Below are 14,682 nucleotides of genomic sequence, written 5' to 3'. Positions count from 1 at the left end.
GTTGGTGGTCCCGATCTCTATGTACTTGCTGTCTAGCTGCAGGAAACTGGTTGGTGTTGGTTTGCATACTTGTCCCACAGCCGATGCCCAGTTTATATAGGAGTATGTGAAGCTCGATCTCATCAGGACTAGCAGCAGTAACAACTAGCTAGTTGCCGGGACATGTTGTTGGCTGATGAGCTCGCTGAGGTTTACTGCTGTGTGGCTGTGTGCAATGGCCATATACTTTTGTTGCTGGCTGAGTCTGATAGCACAGGCCGGGCCCATAGAATCTCGATCCAGTCCTGAATCTCGATCTATCTTCATGTGTGGACCTGATGACACGCCCGGTATATGCATAGTGTTGGGGGGCATTGTTCGCGCGCTTCTGACGACGACCCCCGGCCCAAAGCAGTGGCTAGCAATAGCATCTAGTTATTGGAGACCGCACGCACGTACGTACGCTGCACGTAGACGGTAGATGTAGTTGATGATGAGATGACCTGCCTGTTGCATGCTTCTAACGATCTCTATCTGTCGTCCCGTCTCTATATGAATCATAAGCACGCACGCACCCCTCTCTCCGCTAGCTCTCTTCTCAATCAATTCCCGTTGAGTCATGGGCTCCAACTAATCTGTCGAGAGCATGTCTGCCAATCAAGCGCTAGTTAGACACACATGCGTGTATATGTTTTTATTTGTTCATGATCACCACCCTTTTAGTTTTCACAGTGTGTGTGTGCAATTGTGCATGCACTGATTTGCTCAGGCAGCCTGTAATAGGGGTGTTTCTTGTGCATATACTACAATAATGTCCGCCTCATATTCTTCATTCTTCATTATTCTTCATTGCTAGCTGGTGCTGGTCACCTATCCGACCCATCTGCCGCAGCATAAACTAAAGCTTCGGCCTTTTTATTTGGCGCATGGCATATATAGTAGTGACGATGCATGATGCTAAAGGTGAACAAGATCAGAACACGTTGGATAGTCAAGGACGGTCGAGCAATAGGAATTTGTTTTGGGGGACAAAGGACCTCGTTAGCCTGTGTGTGGTCGGAAAGGATGAAGAAGACGGAAATGCAGACAAGTCAGATCACTTGCCATAAAGGGTATAGCTAGCTTACACAGGACGCGCAACCGTAATAGGTTAAGCAGCTAATTTCCCATCATTATCCCTCAAGAACATGGCACGTATCAGTATCACCACTAAGATCAAGGTAGCTAGATTAAGGTCCGTTAAGTTTGGCACAGTACAACTCACTGTAAAGACATGCATGTAATTACATTATTACAACCTCCTAGAACAACAAAGATAGTATTGCTCGAGATCCCTATGGCGGTATCCATGTATAGGATAATAGTAAATTATGGTATAGATTACATGTCCATTACTAAATCTAAAATATAATTTTCCAAATTAATGAGGTCTACATGTCGGTGGTTTTTTAAATACTCACTATGTCCTCCAAGCTTCATCCCTTTCCAACGACTCCAATTCAGCATCACACACCGCCTTTGGTGAGCTTCGACGCGACCCACCCCTCTGGTGACGCGCATGCATCCACACCACCCTCCTAGACCTAGGTTCGCCCCTCTCCTGCTGATGACGCGCCTCCGCTAGCTCCTCCTCCTAGTCTCGGTCCCGGTCCCAGCTCCCCTCTCTCTAGTGACTCGAACTTTCATCCGTCAATGTTGGTGGTGTACCTTAGTCCCACCCTTGACCACATAGGTCTCTCCACCTCGTCCATGCATGTCAACTTACCTTGCCCTCGCCAGCCCTATACCAGTAGCTGCTTCTCTTTCCTTTGTGGAAGTCTTGTACAGATCGAGTCTTGTTGATCCATTAAGGGTGTCCTAAGATGCCAATCCGCCTTTTTGACTTCTATAGATCCCTCATTCCCTCAATCATAATGTATATATATCACGATGACACAACTACAGGGCTATATATACACATGTGCCTCATATTTTTTATGATGATGGTATAAATCATATCCAGAGGCAGAGCTAGAAATGAGATTATTCCTTTTTTTGAGGGCCAACTGTCTTTTTTTTTTAAATGATCAAATTTTAACTGTAGAAACTGTATGCACTTAGGGGGTCTTGCCCCCTATCTCCACCACTAATCTTATCGTGCAGCAAAATGGCTTACCATAGAGACATGTGGAACTAGGGATGGCAACAGGGGGTTTGGGTTGGGTGGAGCATCCGCGGACCCACCCCTGAAACCTAAGAGGAAAACCCATGAAAGTATCTTGGCTCCTAGTGGGTTTCGGTGATTAATGACAATATAAGATTATTGTGACTAACGTGTGTTTGGCAGAGGCAATTTGAGTTAATGGTGATTGTTTGGGCAATCAATGGTTTTCATGCCCCTATCGATGGAAATCATTTATGTTTTCAAAGGATAGAGGACAAGGTTAAGGACATACTAGTTTTAAGTGTGGTTTGACGTTGAGAGATACTTAGAGTAGTTTAGGACTTTATTTTTTCTTTGGTCGTACTATGAAGGGGGTATGAACTAGTAGCTTGACCTAGGTGAGTCTATTGTGTTAGGTGTGGTGCACACTTGTCAAACTTAGCACTAGGTTGCTCAGAGTTAGCCCAAAGATCAAATCGAGTCAACCTTATTCACAAATGATTTCGAATTGGAAGTGAATAGAGGTGTGACAGAGGCACACTATAACACAACATACTTTTGCCGACACTTTCTATTGTAGGCAAAGGGCACCTTTGCCGACAGATAACCTCCCGCGAAAAGTTTTGTCGACAGTTTAGAAACAGTCGCGCTAGAAGCCGTCGGCGAAACTTTTGCCAACAGTTAACAGAATCCCCGACACTTTATGTGTAGGCAATCGGTCTACCTACGCCGGCAGTTGAAACCTTTGCCGACAGTTAACCATTTGCCGACAGTTAATACCTACGCCGACAGTTAAGACCTTTCTCGACAGTTTGTATGTTGGCCAAACCATTTCCAAGATATTTTACAAACCATACCCTGCCCAAAAAAAACTGTCTGCAAAACTGCATAGATATAATTACAAGTAAAATAATTTGACAAATCCACTTTTGCTCATATAGAAGGCATCACATTGAACAAATTCACTTGATTTTTGTATAAATAATATATTAGATCTTCCATACTAGTATATTAAATCTTCTATACATACTGGTCACAGGCATATAGCCAAATACATGTCCAAAATATAGATGAGTTATTCGCAAACATAGACTTATACTAAATTATTACAAGCTGTAGTGTAATTATTCAAATCAAAAGCAGAAGTGTTGAGCAACACTATGCTATGGACTGGTGCATTAGCTATCGGTCTTTGAGCTAAATGGTTATGGCTGGAAGGGCTGCCACTCCAAAACACTTGGAGCAGTTGCTTGCTTGTTCCACAAAAGGTTTGCCAACCCAAAATACTTGCAATACCTCATAGCTGAAGTACCTAACATGGAAAAAAAGTTGAACTATTAGCGTAATATGCTCTATGCTTTAAATTTGTGCCATGCAATTCACACTGTTATATCACATATAAGTCGAACTCTCCAAGTAAGTTTCAACAATATTTGCATTGTTATTTGCATGAGGATATATCTTTCTACAAACATATTTTACCAAAAAAAAACTAATGATGAAAGGCATGCATGGGAGAACATTCCAAGTCCAACAACAAGTAAAATAGAGTAAGGCTAGTATAACTGTTATCAATAAACAGATGTGCTTTAAGGTAACCAAAACAACTGAAGAGCCATACCGTCCTGTTAGTAGAGTCAACATCAGATTGCCTTGGTGGAGAAGAGCTTACAAGTGAAATTTCATTATCAGTGACATTCATAACTTTATTGACATTACATGATATAATGGAATACTACTTGACATTACTCACTATTTCGTTGTCTACCTGTTTTGAGTGTTAAATTAGTATGAAAAATAAACAAATTATCATGTAAAGTGACCTGAAGATCATCTACAGCAGCTATACTATACACTAGTAATTGGACTGAATGAAAGAATTTTGAGGTTTCAAACTGGAGGCACTATCAATAGGTCATCGTAATAGTATTATGGATAATTGTTGCTAAATTAGAACATGATAAATGATATTAAAGGACTAGAGGGTGGTATTATCAAAATTATCAGCACTAGCAAAACTTGACTTGGGTGAGAGTGAGTCTCTGTGACTACACACAAGGTAGTGCTCATGGCTTTTGAATTTCGTAACGTGCATCCACAGTCTTTAAATGCCTACTAAAACTGACAAAAGCATGCACAAATTAACTTAACCATGAATCTAGTGTTACCATGAACCCAGGGGAATAAAGGTAGGGAAATTCCATGGTCCTCTTTAGGTCACCCTGAATGTATGTCAAGAACAGTACTGAAGGTCCACAGACAAGTCCTGAAATCCAGACAGACAGGTTATAAGATACAACAGCTGTCGTAATGTTGGCCACAAAGACAATAGCATACCCACGAGCATCAAATGACAAGTCTCGAGCTCCAGCAACAAATGCACCAAATACAATCAAAGCCACACTGATAAAAAGCTTGGTTGACAACCAGATAGTGGAGCATTATAGATTCAGAACAGTACCAAGTTTTGAAAATGTTCAGCATAACAAATGTTGTATCCAAAGAAAAGGGTACAGGTACAGTAGTAGGTACAGAAACCTATTACTACTGGATGAAACAAATATAATCATATAATCAAAGGCTTATACAAAATCAATAATGTGTTCAAATACTAATGTTTGACACTGCCTAGGGCATAAATGCATTAAACGAAATGAAACTCTTAGAACTGTGTACTGGTATTTGTTGATATTTGAAAATGTTGATGTTGGGCTTGAATTTTACCAGCTCCTCCAATTTACCACTATAAATGAGGATCCCACTAAGTCCTCAACAGATTACTGTTAATCAGTTCAGGACATGAGACTTAGACGAAATAGACTACAATGAATTTCAAATAACAAAAATGAATTAATGATCAAATCAGGAACTAATTCATATTGAAAGCAAATGTGAGTTTAAACATTGTGCTGGGGATGACAGCTTACAAACCCAATGGCACAACATTGCAGTTGCAGCTTCACAAACTAGCAGAACAGAGATAATTGTGCTACATTATTACAAAGGTATTTGTCCCAACTTTCAGGCCATGGCATGTAAAATTAAAATTCAGAATAATGGGATAGGTACCAAGTAACAGATGGCTATACAAGACCGAATGGCGTACTGAAAGCAGATAATGGCTGTACCAAGTAACAGATGGCTATACAAGACCGAATGGCGTACTGAAATTGCTATTGATATCTCTCATGCTATTACGTATCTTCGGGATGTACCTCTCCATTCAGTCAAACATGCATCTTAATTTCGAAATAGCTGTACTCCAACTTATAACCTTGTGATCGGATTCCATGAACATAATGCAGCAAAGAACTGCAGCATCTCTGATTGTAACAACCTTAAAAAATGGAAGAAAACTTTATGTACATGTACTAACAAAGAAAAAGGTTTTCTGCAAGGAATATAGCCATTACACGTAGTGCTGGGAATGTAGATGGAAGGATCCTAATCAGTTTGAAATCACTTCAAGAATAGTTTATGGCTTAAATGTGATTGCCCTAATCAGTTTGAAAGCACTTTAAGAAAAAAATAACTGGAATAATTCTCTTTAAGAAACAAAAAAAGAAATGCAATGTACTATAGTCAGTGTATATACCTTAGATGGAGCGATCTACCTTCTTGATTCAGTAAAATATGCATCTTAATCTCGAAATAGCTATGCCATTACACGGTCATCGTTAGCTAAGTAACAAAAAGCAGGGTTATTACCTATAGAGGGCGAGGTAGCGCACGCTGCCGCATCAGCCAGTCACCTGCACGAAGGAGAACACGGAGGGATGCAGGACCTGGGGGAGCAGCCATGGAATAGAGGAGTAGAGGGTGAGGTCTCACCAGATCCGGCCGCAACAGAGAGGAAGAGGCGGGCAGGGCGAGGTGCTAAGCGGAGCCGCAGACAGGGCAGATGAAGAGGCGAACACGCAGGGCCGACGGGTCGGCCGGTGTCGCCCGTACTGGGGCAAGGGGTGACTCAGCGGAGCAGGCACCGTCGGGGATGGGGCCTGGGGCGCGACGGGTGGCCCACGGCTGTAGCGGCCTAGTGCAACAGCGTGGCCCTGCGGGAAGCAAGTGAGGTCGGTAGGAGCGTCGCACCGCAGCTGCGTGCGCTGTAGACGGGGGAGGGGGAAAGCATGGTGCCTGCGCTAGAGCCGCTGCTCCGTTGCGCACCAGCCGCCGGGGAGGGGGGCACCGTTGCCCGTGACCCGTGTTGAGCCCAACCGCACGAAAGCCGTCGAGGACCGGGAGGCTAGATCTATGCGTCCCTCCTCGGTGGGCGGCCATGAATGCAGCTTTCTTCACAAGTGTAGAAGGGGTTGGCGTGGGGGCATCCGGTAGGGGCTGACGTGGTTAGGGTTCCGGCGGGTGGCGGTGCTGTGCAGGGCGGCGATGGTGGGAGCTGGTGTGGGAGGCAGAGGCGACGTGCACTAGCATGGGAGGCAGCGATGGACGCTGGCGGGGGAGGCGGCACACATGAGGGGCAGCAGAGAGAGAGCAGGGTTGGATTGGGGTTCCTTTGTGTGGGCTACAGACTCCGTCCCAAAAGGACTCCGCACGTGCATACGGTGAAAAGATCTAAAACCGGAATCTGGGCAACACCGTATATCCTTTCGCCAACACTTAGATAGTTGGCTTGTTTAGAAAACGCCGACACTTATTCTGTCTAAAAACATTTGCTGACAGTTTTATTGTCCTAAGAGAAATGCCAACAGTTAACCTGTAGCTATACAACATCATTGCCGACAGTTTATGTGACTTTAAAAAGGTTGTACAATTACCAACACATAGTGTGTTGTCAAAACCAATCTGTCGGGTACCATAAAACGGGGTCCCCTAAGCGTATACCGAAAAAATCGCTTAAACCCCATCCAAATCAAAGCCAAGAGACGAACCATTGGTTAACCCCAGACCTTGTCCGAGGCCACCGGCTCTCCGCCTCGCTCGAGGCCTCGCACGGGAGGCCTCGGAAGGCCTACCGAATCTCTGCCTCACTCGAGGCCTCGCACGAAAGGCCTTAGACGGGGAACCGATTCTCCGTCTCGCCCGAGGCCCTGCGCGTAAAGCCTCGGACGAGATGCCGACTCTCCGTCTTGCTCGAGGCCGGCTCGGCAATAACCCGTCACCTCTGCCTCGACCGGTCTCCCCGACAGGGCGTTGCATCCCATTAATGCGCCAACCACTCCCGCGATATCAGCCGGACGACGGCTCGACACAGCGGAGCGGCCGACGAGACGGGAAGTCGCGTCAATGCCATACTGTCTAGGACAGGACGGGGTGGGGGTTACCGGCCACTGTGCTCTGGTGCTGTACCCACGACCGGCGCCCACACTACACTATGCTACCTAACCCCTACTCCAGGAACAACGCGGCGTGGGGAGTCAAGTCCGGGTCACAATAGCCTCGGAATCAGTGTACGGGGCCAATTGCTCCTTCCAAGCTTTGGCAATCTACTTCAGGGTCTCGGCAACCTCGAGATTCACGCCCGCCGAGCCCCCCACGATGGCTCGGCCTCGGCACCAGTTGAGCCTCGGCTCTTCACGTGGTCGACACACAACGACCGGCACGTCGCCCGCCAGGCCCTGTGTCAAGTTATCACTGGAGCTCCCACGTCGCACAGGATCGGATGTGATCGGCGTGTTACTCCAGCACTTCAAGGACGGGACCACTCCATCGATCACGCCACCACAGTAATAGGCTATAGGGCTCGGACATGCCGTCTCTGTTCGCACGACGCCGAGTAGCTAACACATGTATCACCCCTGTCCCCCCTTCAACTATAAAAGGGAGGGACCGGGGCTGTTTCTAAGGGGGACGGATGGAATTGGACGCTTACAATTAGGCCCACGCCCACAAAACGGGCTCACACTCTTAGGAGATAGACGAACACACACTCGACACTCTGTAATGCGCACGCTTCCACGCCGCCTGAGATCAACTTCTCAAGCAATCCACGCCGCTCCGCGCAGAGACCTGGGACTAGCTCCCTCTCTCGCCCTTCTTTTAACCCCGTACTACGAGCATTTCGGTGCAAGGAATATAAGATCGATCTCTCAGACTGGACGTAGGGCATCTATTGCCCAAACCAGTATAAACCTTGTGTCTCTTTGCATCACCATCCGGGATTAGGAACACGCAGTACAAATTTACTAGTTGGTTGAGGGCTCACCAGTCCAAAACACCGACAGTTGGTGCGCTAGGTAGGGGGTGCTGCGTGTTAACTTCATCATCCCAACAAGTTCCGGATGGCAGACCCCGTACGACCACTGCGTCTTGGCACGGTGATCTGGTTTGGGAGCCTAGAGTTCATGTCTCTAGGGCATGAGTACAACATGGTACTCCTCACACCCCGAGCCCCACCGACTGATGACAACACCACGCACCGGCAGCCCAGGCGCAGGCGGCGCCCGGGCGGCCGCTCTCGTTGCGCTCGCCAAGCGTGACACGGGTGGGACCACCCCGACACTGCGCAAGCTCACGGCGACGCACCGCACTCCATAGGCATCCCACGCCCAGCTGTTGGCATAAGGTCCCTGGTTGGGGACCTATCTAGCCTGAGCCTGGACAAGGGAAAGATGCCGGTGGCGTGCGGCGATGCCCCGTCATCAAGCTCTACCCCGCCACGTCCTGAGGAGCCAACTCTAGCGGAGCAAAACCTGGCGATGGCACCATCCCCGTACCCCTTCGGGTTGAGAAATGCCACCACCTCCTATGCTTACGCCTACGCTTCCGCTCACGCGGAGCCCTCGGGACACCACCAACGCTTCGCCCTTGACCTCGACGCCACAACCTCGACCCACACCCACGTTGACTCCTCGGAGGAGGACGAGGCATGGGCCGGAGCGGACTTCTCCGGGCTCTGCGACCCCGAAGCCATGCGTCGCTTCCTGGCCGCAAGCGACTACTGCTTCGGCTACTCTAACTCTAATGACAAAGGCACTTACGACCCCACTCGTGAGTGCTTCCACGTCGGGCTCGGAATGCCAAGCACGGGCGAGGAGGACGAAGGGACAGGTTTTCGCTCCCTGTCCCCCAAAAGGGCGGGCGGCGCCGCACCTCCACGCGTTGAGCCACGAGAAGCATGCAACGAGGGCCTAGCCCCCATGGGACCTCGACGTCCAGACCTAGAGCAGCTCCGTGAGCTTCAGGCCAAGGTCGAACAAGACCGACTCCTTCTGCAGCAGCTCTAAGACACTCTCGAGCAAGAGCAGCGGGGTCACGGCGAGATCGGAGCAGCCCAGCGGAGGGCTCGTGACATCCACCGCTGCATCAACAACGACGCAGGGGACGAGCAGCCCCCTATCTTCAATTGCGCTAGCCAGAACGTCACGGCTGTGGTGATGCTTCTTCGAGCGATGCCCGAGCCTTCCACCACGACCGGGCGACGAGTCCACGGTGAGCTCCGGGACCTCCTTGAGACTGCCGCGGTGCAGCAGGCCAAGAGCTCTACCTCTCGGCGTCACGGGGGCACCTCGGAACTACCCACGGCACCACTTCGGCAGGATAGAGGCCTCGGTTCATCCTGAGCCCGCTCGGGCACCGATAGCCAACAGGGTCCCCTTGCTGCTCGACCACCTTGGCAACCGATGCGAGGTGCAGGGGGACCACGAGGTGGTCAGCAGGCAACGACGCCACGACAATGAGGGGCCCACCCGGGGCTACCATCCGCACCAAGGTGGCTGCTATGACAGTGGGGAGGACCGCAGTCCTTCTCCTGAATCGCCTGGCCCTTGAGTCTTTAGCAGGGCCATCCGCGCTACTCATTTCCCGGCCCAATTTTGGCAACCGGCCAACCTCATGAAGTATAGCAGCGAGACCAATCCCGAACTTTGGCTAGCCGATTACCGCCTGGCTTGTCAGCTAGGCGGCACGGACAATGACCTGCTCATCATCTGCAACCTCCCCTTGCTCTTGTCAGACTCGGCGCGAGCCTAGCTCAAACACCTTCCTCATAGATCCACGACTGGCGCGACTTGGTCAGGGTCTTCGTCGGGAATTTCTAGGGCACATACGTGCGCCCCGAGAACTCCTGGGACCTTAAAAGCTGTCGCCAGAAGCCAGACAAATCTCTTTGAGACTTCATCCAGCGCTTCTCCAAATAGTGCACCGAGTTGCCCAGTGTTGGTGACTCGGAAATCGTCCAGGCTTTCCTCTCTAGCACCACCTGCCGAGACTTGGTCCGAGAGTTAGGCCGAAACGTGCCGACCTCAGCTGCCGCGCTCCTTGACATCGCCACCAACTTCGCCTCAGGTGAAGAGGCCATGGGGCCATCTTCCCCGACAGCGACGCCAAAGGGAAGCGGAGGGACGAGGCCCCCGACGCCTCGGCTCCCCACCTCCCCAAGAAAAAGAAAAAGGGCTGCTAGGGGAAACATGATGTCCTCGAGGCCGGTCTAGTCGCGGCCATAGAGCGCAAGAATCCTCGAGGCCCTAGGGGCCCCGGGCTCTTCGACGACATGCTTAGGAAACCCTACCCTTACCACCAGGGCCCGATGAGGCACGCCCTCGAGGATTGCACCATGCTCTGGCATTACTATGCCAAGCTCGGGCTCCTCGACGACGATGCTAAGAAGAGGGGCGCCGGCGACCGAGATGACGACAAGGACGACGGGTTCCCCGAGGTGCACAATGCCTTCATGATCTTCGGTGGGCCCTCAGCATGCCTCATGGCACACCAGCAAAAGAGGGAACACCGGGAGGTTTTCTCGGTTAAGGTGGCCACTCCCCGATACCTCGACTGGTCTCGGGAGGCGATCACCTTTGATCGGGATGACCACCCCAATCATGTCCCAAATCCCGGGCAATACCCACTCATTGTCGACCCGATCATCGGCAACACCCGACTTACCAAGGTGTTGATGGACGGAGGCAGCGGCCTCAACATCCTCTATGCCAACACCCTGGAGCTCCTGGAACTCGACCGGTCGCAGCTCCGGGGTGATGCAGCGCCTTTCCACGGCATCGTGCCAGGGAAACGCACGCAACCCCTTGGGCGCATCGACTTGCCCGTTTGCTTCAGCACCCCCTCCAACTACCACAAGGAGGTCCTTACCTTCGAGGTGGTTGGATTCAAGGGAACCTACCATGCCATCCTGGGGCACCCATGCTACGCCAAGTTCATGGCGGTCCCCAACTACACCTACCTCAAGCTCAAGATGCCAGGTCCCAACGGCGTCATCACGATCGAGTCCATATACGAGCATGCATACGACTGCGATGTCGAATGCATCGAGTACGCCAAGGCTCTCGTGGAGGCCGAGACCCTCATCTCCAACCTCGACTGACTTGGCAGCGAGCTGCCCGAGCCCAAGCATCGCACCGGGATGTTCGAGCCCACGAAGGCCGTCAAGCTCGTCCTAGTCGACCCCGCCTGCCCTGACGACCAGGCGCTGAGGATCAGCGCCACTCTCGACATCAAATAGGAAGCCATGCTCGTCGACTTTCTCCGCGCGAATGCCGATCTATTCGCGTGGAGCCCCTCGGACATGCCGGGCATACCGAGGGAGGTCGCCGAGCACGCCTTGGACATCCGGGCTGGCTCCAGACCGGTGAAGCAGCGCCTGCGCCGATTCGACGAGGAAAAGCGCAGGGCCATCGGCGAGGAGGTGCAGAAGCTTTTGGCTGCCGGATTCATCAAGGAAGTATCCCATCCGAAGTGGTTAGCTAATCCTATATTAGTTAAGAAGAAAAATGGGAAGTGGAGGATGTGTGTAGACTACACCGGTCTGAACAAAGCCTGTCCGAAAGTCCCTTTCCCATTACCTCGAATCAACCAAATTGTTGACTCCACTGCGGGATGCGAAACTCTATCCTTCCTTGATGCGTATTCCGGTTACCATCAAATCAAGATGAAAGAGTCCGACCAATTTGTGACTTCTTTCATCACACCATTCGACATGTACTGCTATGTGACTATGCCATTCGGCCTCAGAAACATAGGGGCCACATACCAGCGGTGCATGACCCAGGTCTTTGGTGAGCACATCGGGCGAACCGTCGAGGCCTATGTGGACGACATCGTGGTCAAGTCCAGAAAGGCCAAGGATCTCATCAAAGACTTGGAGATAGCCTTCAAATGCCTCAGAGAGAGGGACATCAAGCTCAACCCCAAGAAGTGCGTCTTCGGGGTCCCCCGAGGCATGCTCTTGGGATTCATAGTCTCGGAACGCGGCATCGAGGCCAACCCGAAGAAGGTGTCGGCTATGACCAACATGGGACCAATCCGAGACCTCAAGGGAGTACAGAGGGTTATGGGATGCCTTGTGGCCCTGAGCCGCTTCATCTCGCGCCTTGGCGAGAAGGGCTTGCCTCTGTATCGTCTCTTGAGGAAATCGGAACGCTTTTCTTGGACCCCCGTGGCAGAAGAAGCCCTCGTCAAGCTCAAGGCAATGCTCACCAACCCTCCCATCCTGATACCGCCAGCCGAAGGTGAAGCCCTCTTACTCTACGTCGCCACAATGACCCAAGTGGTCAGCGTGACCGTAGTAGTCGAGAGGCAGGAAGAGGGGCACGCTCTACCGTCCAACGACCTATTTACTTCATAAGCAAAGTGCTCTCTGAGACTAAGACACGCTACCCCCACATCTAGAAGCTGATCTACGCCGTAGTCTTGGCTCGACGCAAGCTGCGACACTACTTCGAGTCCCACCCGGTGACCGTGGTGTCGTCTTTCCCCCTAGGAGAGATAATCCATAACCGGGAGGCCTCGGGTAGGATAGCCAAGTGGGCCGTCGAACTCATGGAGGAAGCCCTATCCTTTGCACCTCGGAAAGTAATCAAGTCTTAGGTCTTGGCCGATTTTGTGGCTGAGTGGACCGACACCCAGCTACCACCTGCTCAAGTCCAGGCAGAGTGCTGGACCTGTACTTCGACGGGTCCCTGATGAAGACCGGGGCAGGCATGGGTTTGCTCTTCATCTCGCCCCTCGAAGTACACATGCACTACATAATTCGGCTCCACTTCGTTGCCTCCAACAACGCAGCCGAGTACGAAGCCCTCGTCAACGGCTTGCAGATCACCATCGAACTTGGAGTACGGTGTCTCGACGTCTAGGGTGACTCGCAGCTCATCGTCAATCAAGTGATGAAGGAGTCGAACTACCTCGACCCCAAAATGGAGGTGTACTGCAAGCTGGTACGTCGCCTTGAAGACAAGTTCGACGGTCTCGAACTCAACCACATCGCGCGAAAATTCAACAAGGCCACGGACGAACTGGCAAAAATGGCGTCGGTACAGGCCTCGGCCCCTCCGAACGTCTTCACCAGAGATCTCCACAAGCCTTCCATCGACTACGCCTCAGTAGCAGAAGAGGGCCCACTGGTCGAGCCCGCCTCAGGGCTCGAGGCCCCCCTCAGTCGCCGAGACCCCCATGGCCGAGACTGAGGTCATGGAAATCAATGTGGAGCCTCCCGAGGCCAACCAGGACACGGACTGGCGAGTCCTGTTCCTTGATTGCCTCGTTCGGGGAGAGCTTCCCGCAGATAGGACCAAAGCCCGATGGCTCGGGCGATGAGCCAAAACTTACGTCCTCAGCAACGGGGAGTTATATCAGCGAAGTCCATCTGGCATCCTCCAATGATGCATCACCACTGAGGCAGGTCAAGCCCTACTTTGGGACTAGCACGCGGGAGCCTATGGGCACCATGCGGCGCCTCGAACACTCATAGGAAATGCCTTCCGCCAAGGGTTCTACTGGCCAATGGCAGTTGCAGACACCACAAAGCTAGTACACTCCTGCGAGGGATGCCAGTACTACGCACGACAGACGCACCTCCTGGCCCAAGCCCTCCAAACCATCCCCATCACATGGCCATTCGCTGTGTGGGGGCTCAACATGGTTGGGCCTCTACAGAAGGCCCCCGGGGGCTACACCCATTTGCTGGTAGCAATCGATAAATTCTCCAAATGGATCGAGGCTTGTCCGATCAATCAAATCAAGTCTGAGCAGGCGGTGCTGTTCTTCACTGACATCATCCACAGGTTCGGGGTTCCAAACACCATCATCACTAACAACGGGACGCAATTCACCGGCCGCAAGTTCCTGACGTTCTGTGACGACCACCACATCCGTGTGGCCTAGTCGGCCGTAGGACACCCTAGGACAAACAGCCAAGTAGAACGTGCCAACGGCATGATCCTACAAGGCCTCAAGCCAAGAATTTATAACCGGTTGAAGAAGTTTGGCAAGAAATGGCTTGCCGAACTCCCGTCGGTCATCTGGAGCCTGAGGAACACTCCGAGCCGAGCCATGGGGTTCACACCGTTCTTCCTGGTCTATGGAGCCAAGGCCATCCTCCCCACTGACTTGGAGTACGGCTCCCCGAGGCTACAGGCATACGATGAGCAAAGGAACCGCACCACCCACGAGGATGCCCTCGACCAACTGGAGGAAGCCCGAGACGTGGCGCTACTATATTCAGCCAAGTACCAGCAAGCCCTACGATGCTATCAAGCCTAGTGCGTTCGAAGCCGAGACCTGAATGTGGGCGACCTGGTGCTAAGGCTGAGGCAGAGCAACAAGGGCCGCCACAAGCTGACCCCGCCGTGGGAAGGACCGTACATCGTCGCCCA

Source organism: Miscanthus floridulus, chromosome 18 (genome assembly GCF_019320115.1).
Source record: "Miscanthus floridulus cultivar M001 chromosome 18, ASM1932011v1, whole genome shotgun sequence".
Classification (NCBI taxonomy): domain Eukaryota; kingdom Viridiplantae; phylum Streptophyta; class Magnoliopsida; order Poales; family Poaceae; genus Miscanthus; species Miscanthus floridulus.
This window is presented reverse-complemented; position numbering follows the sequence as displayed.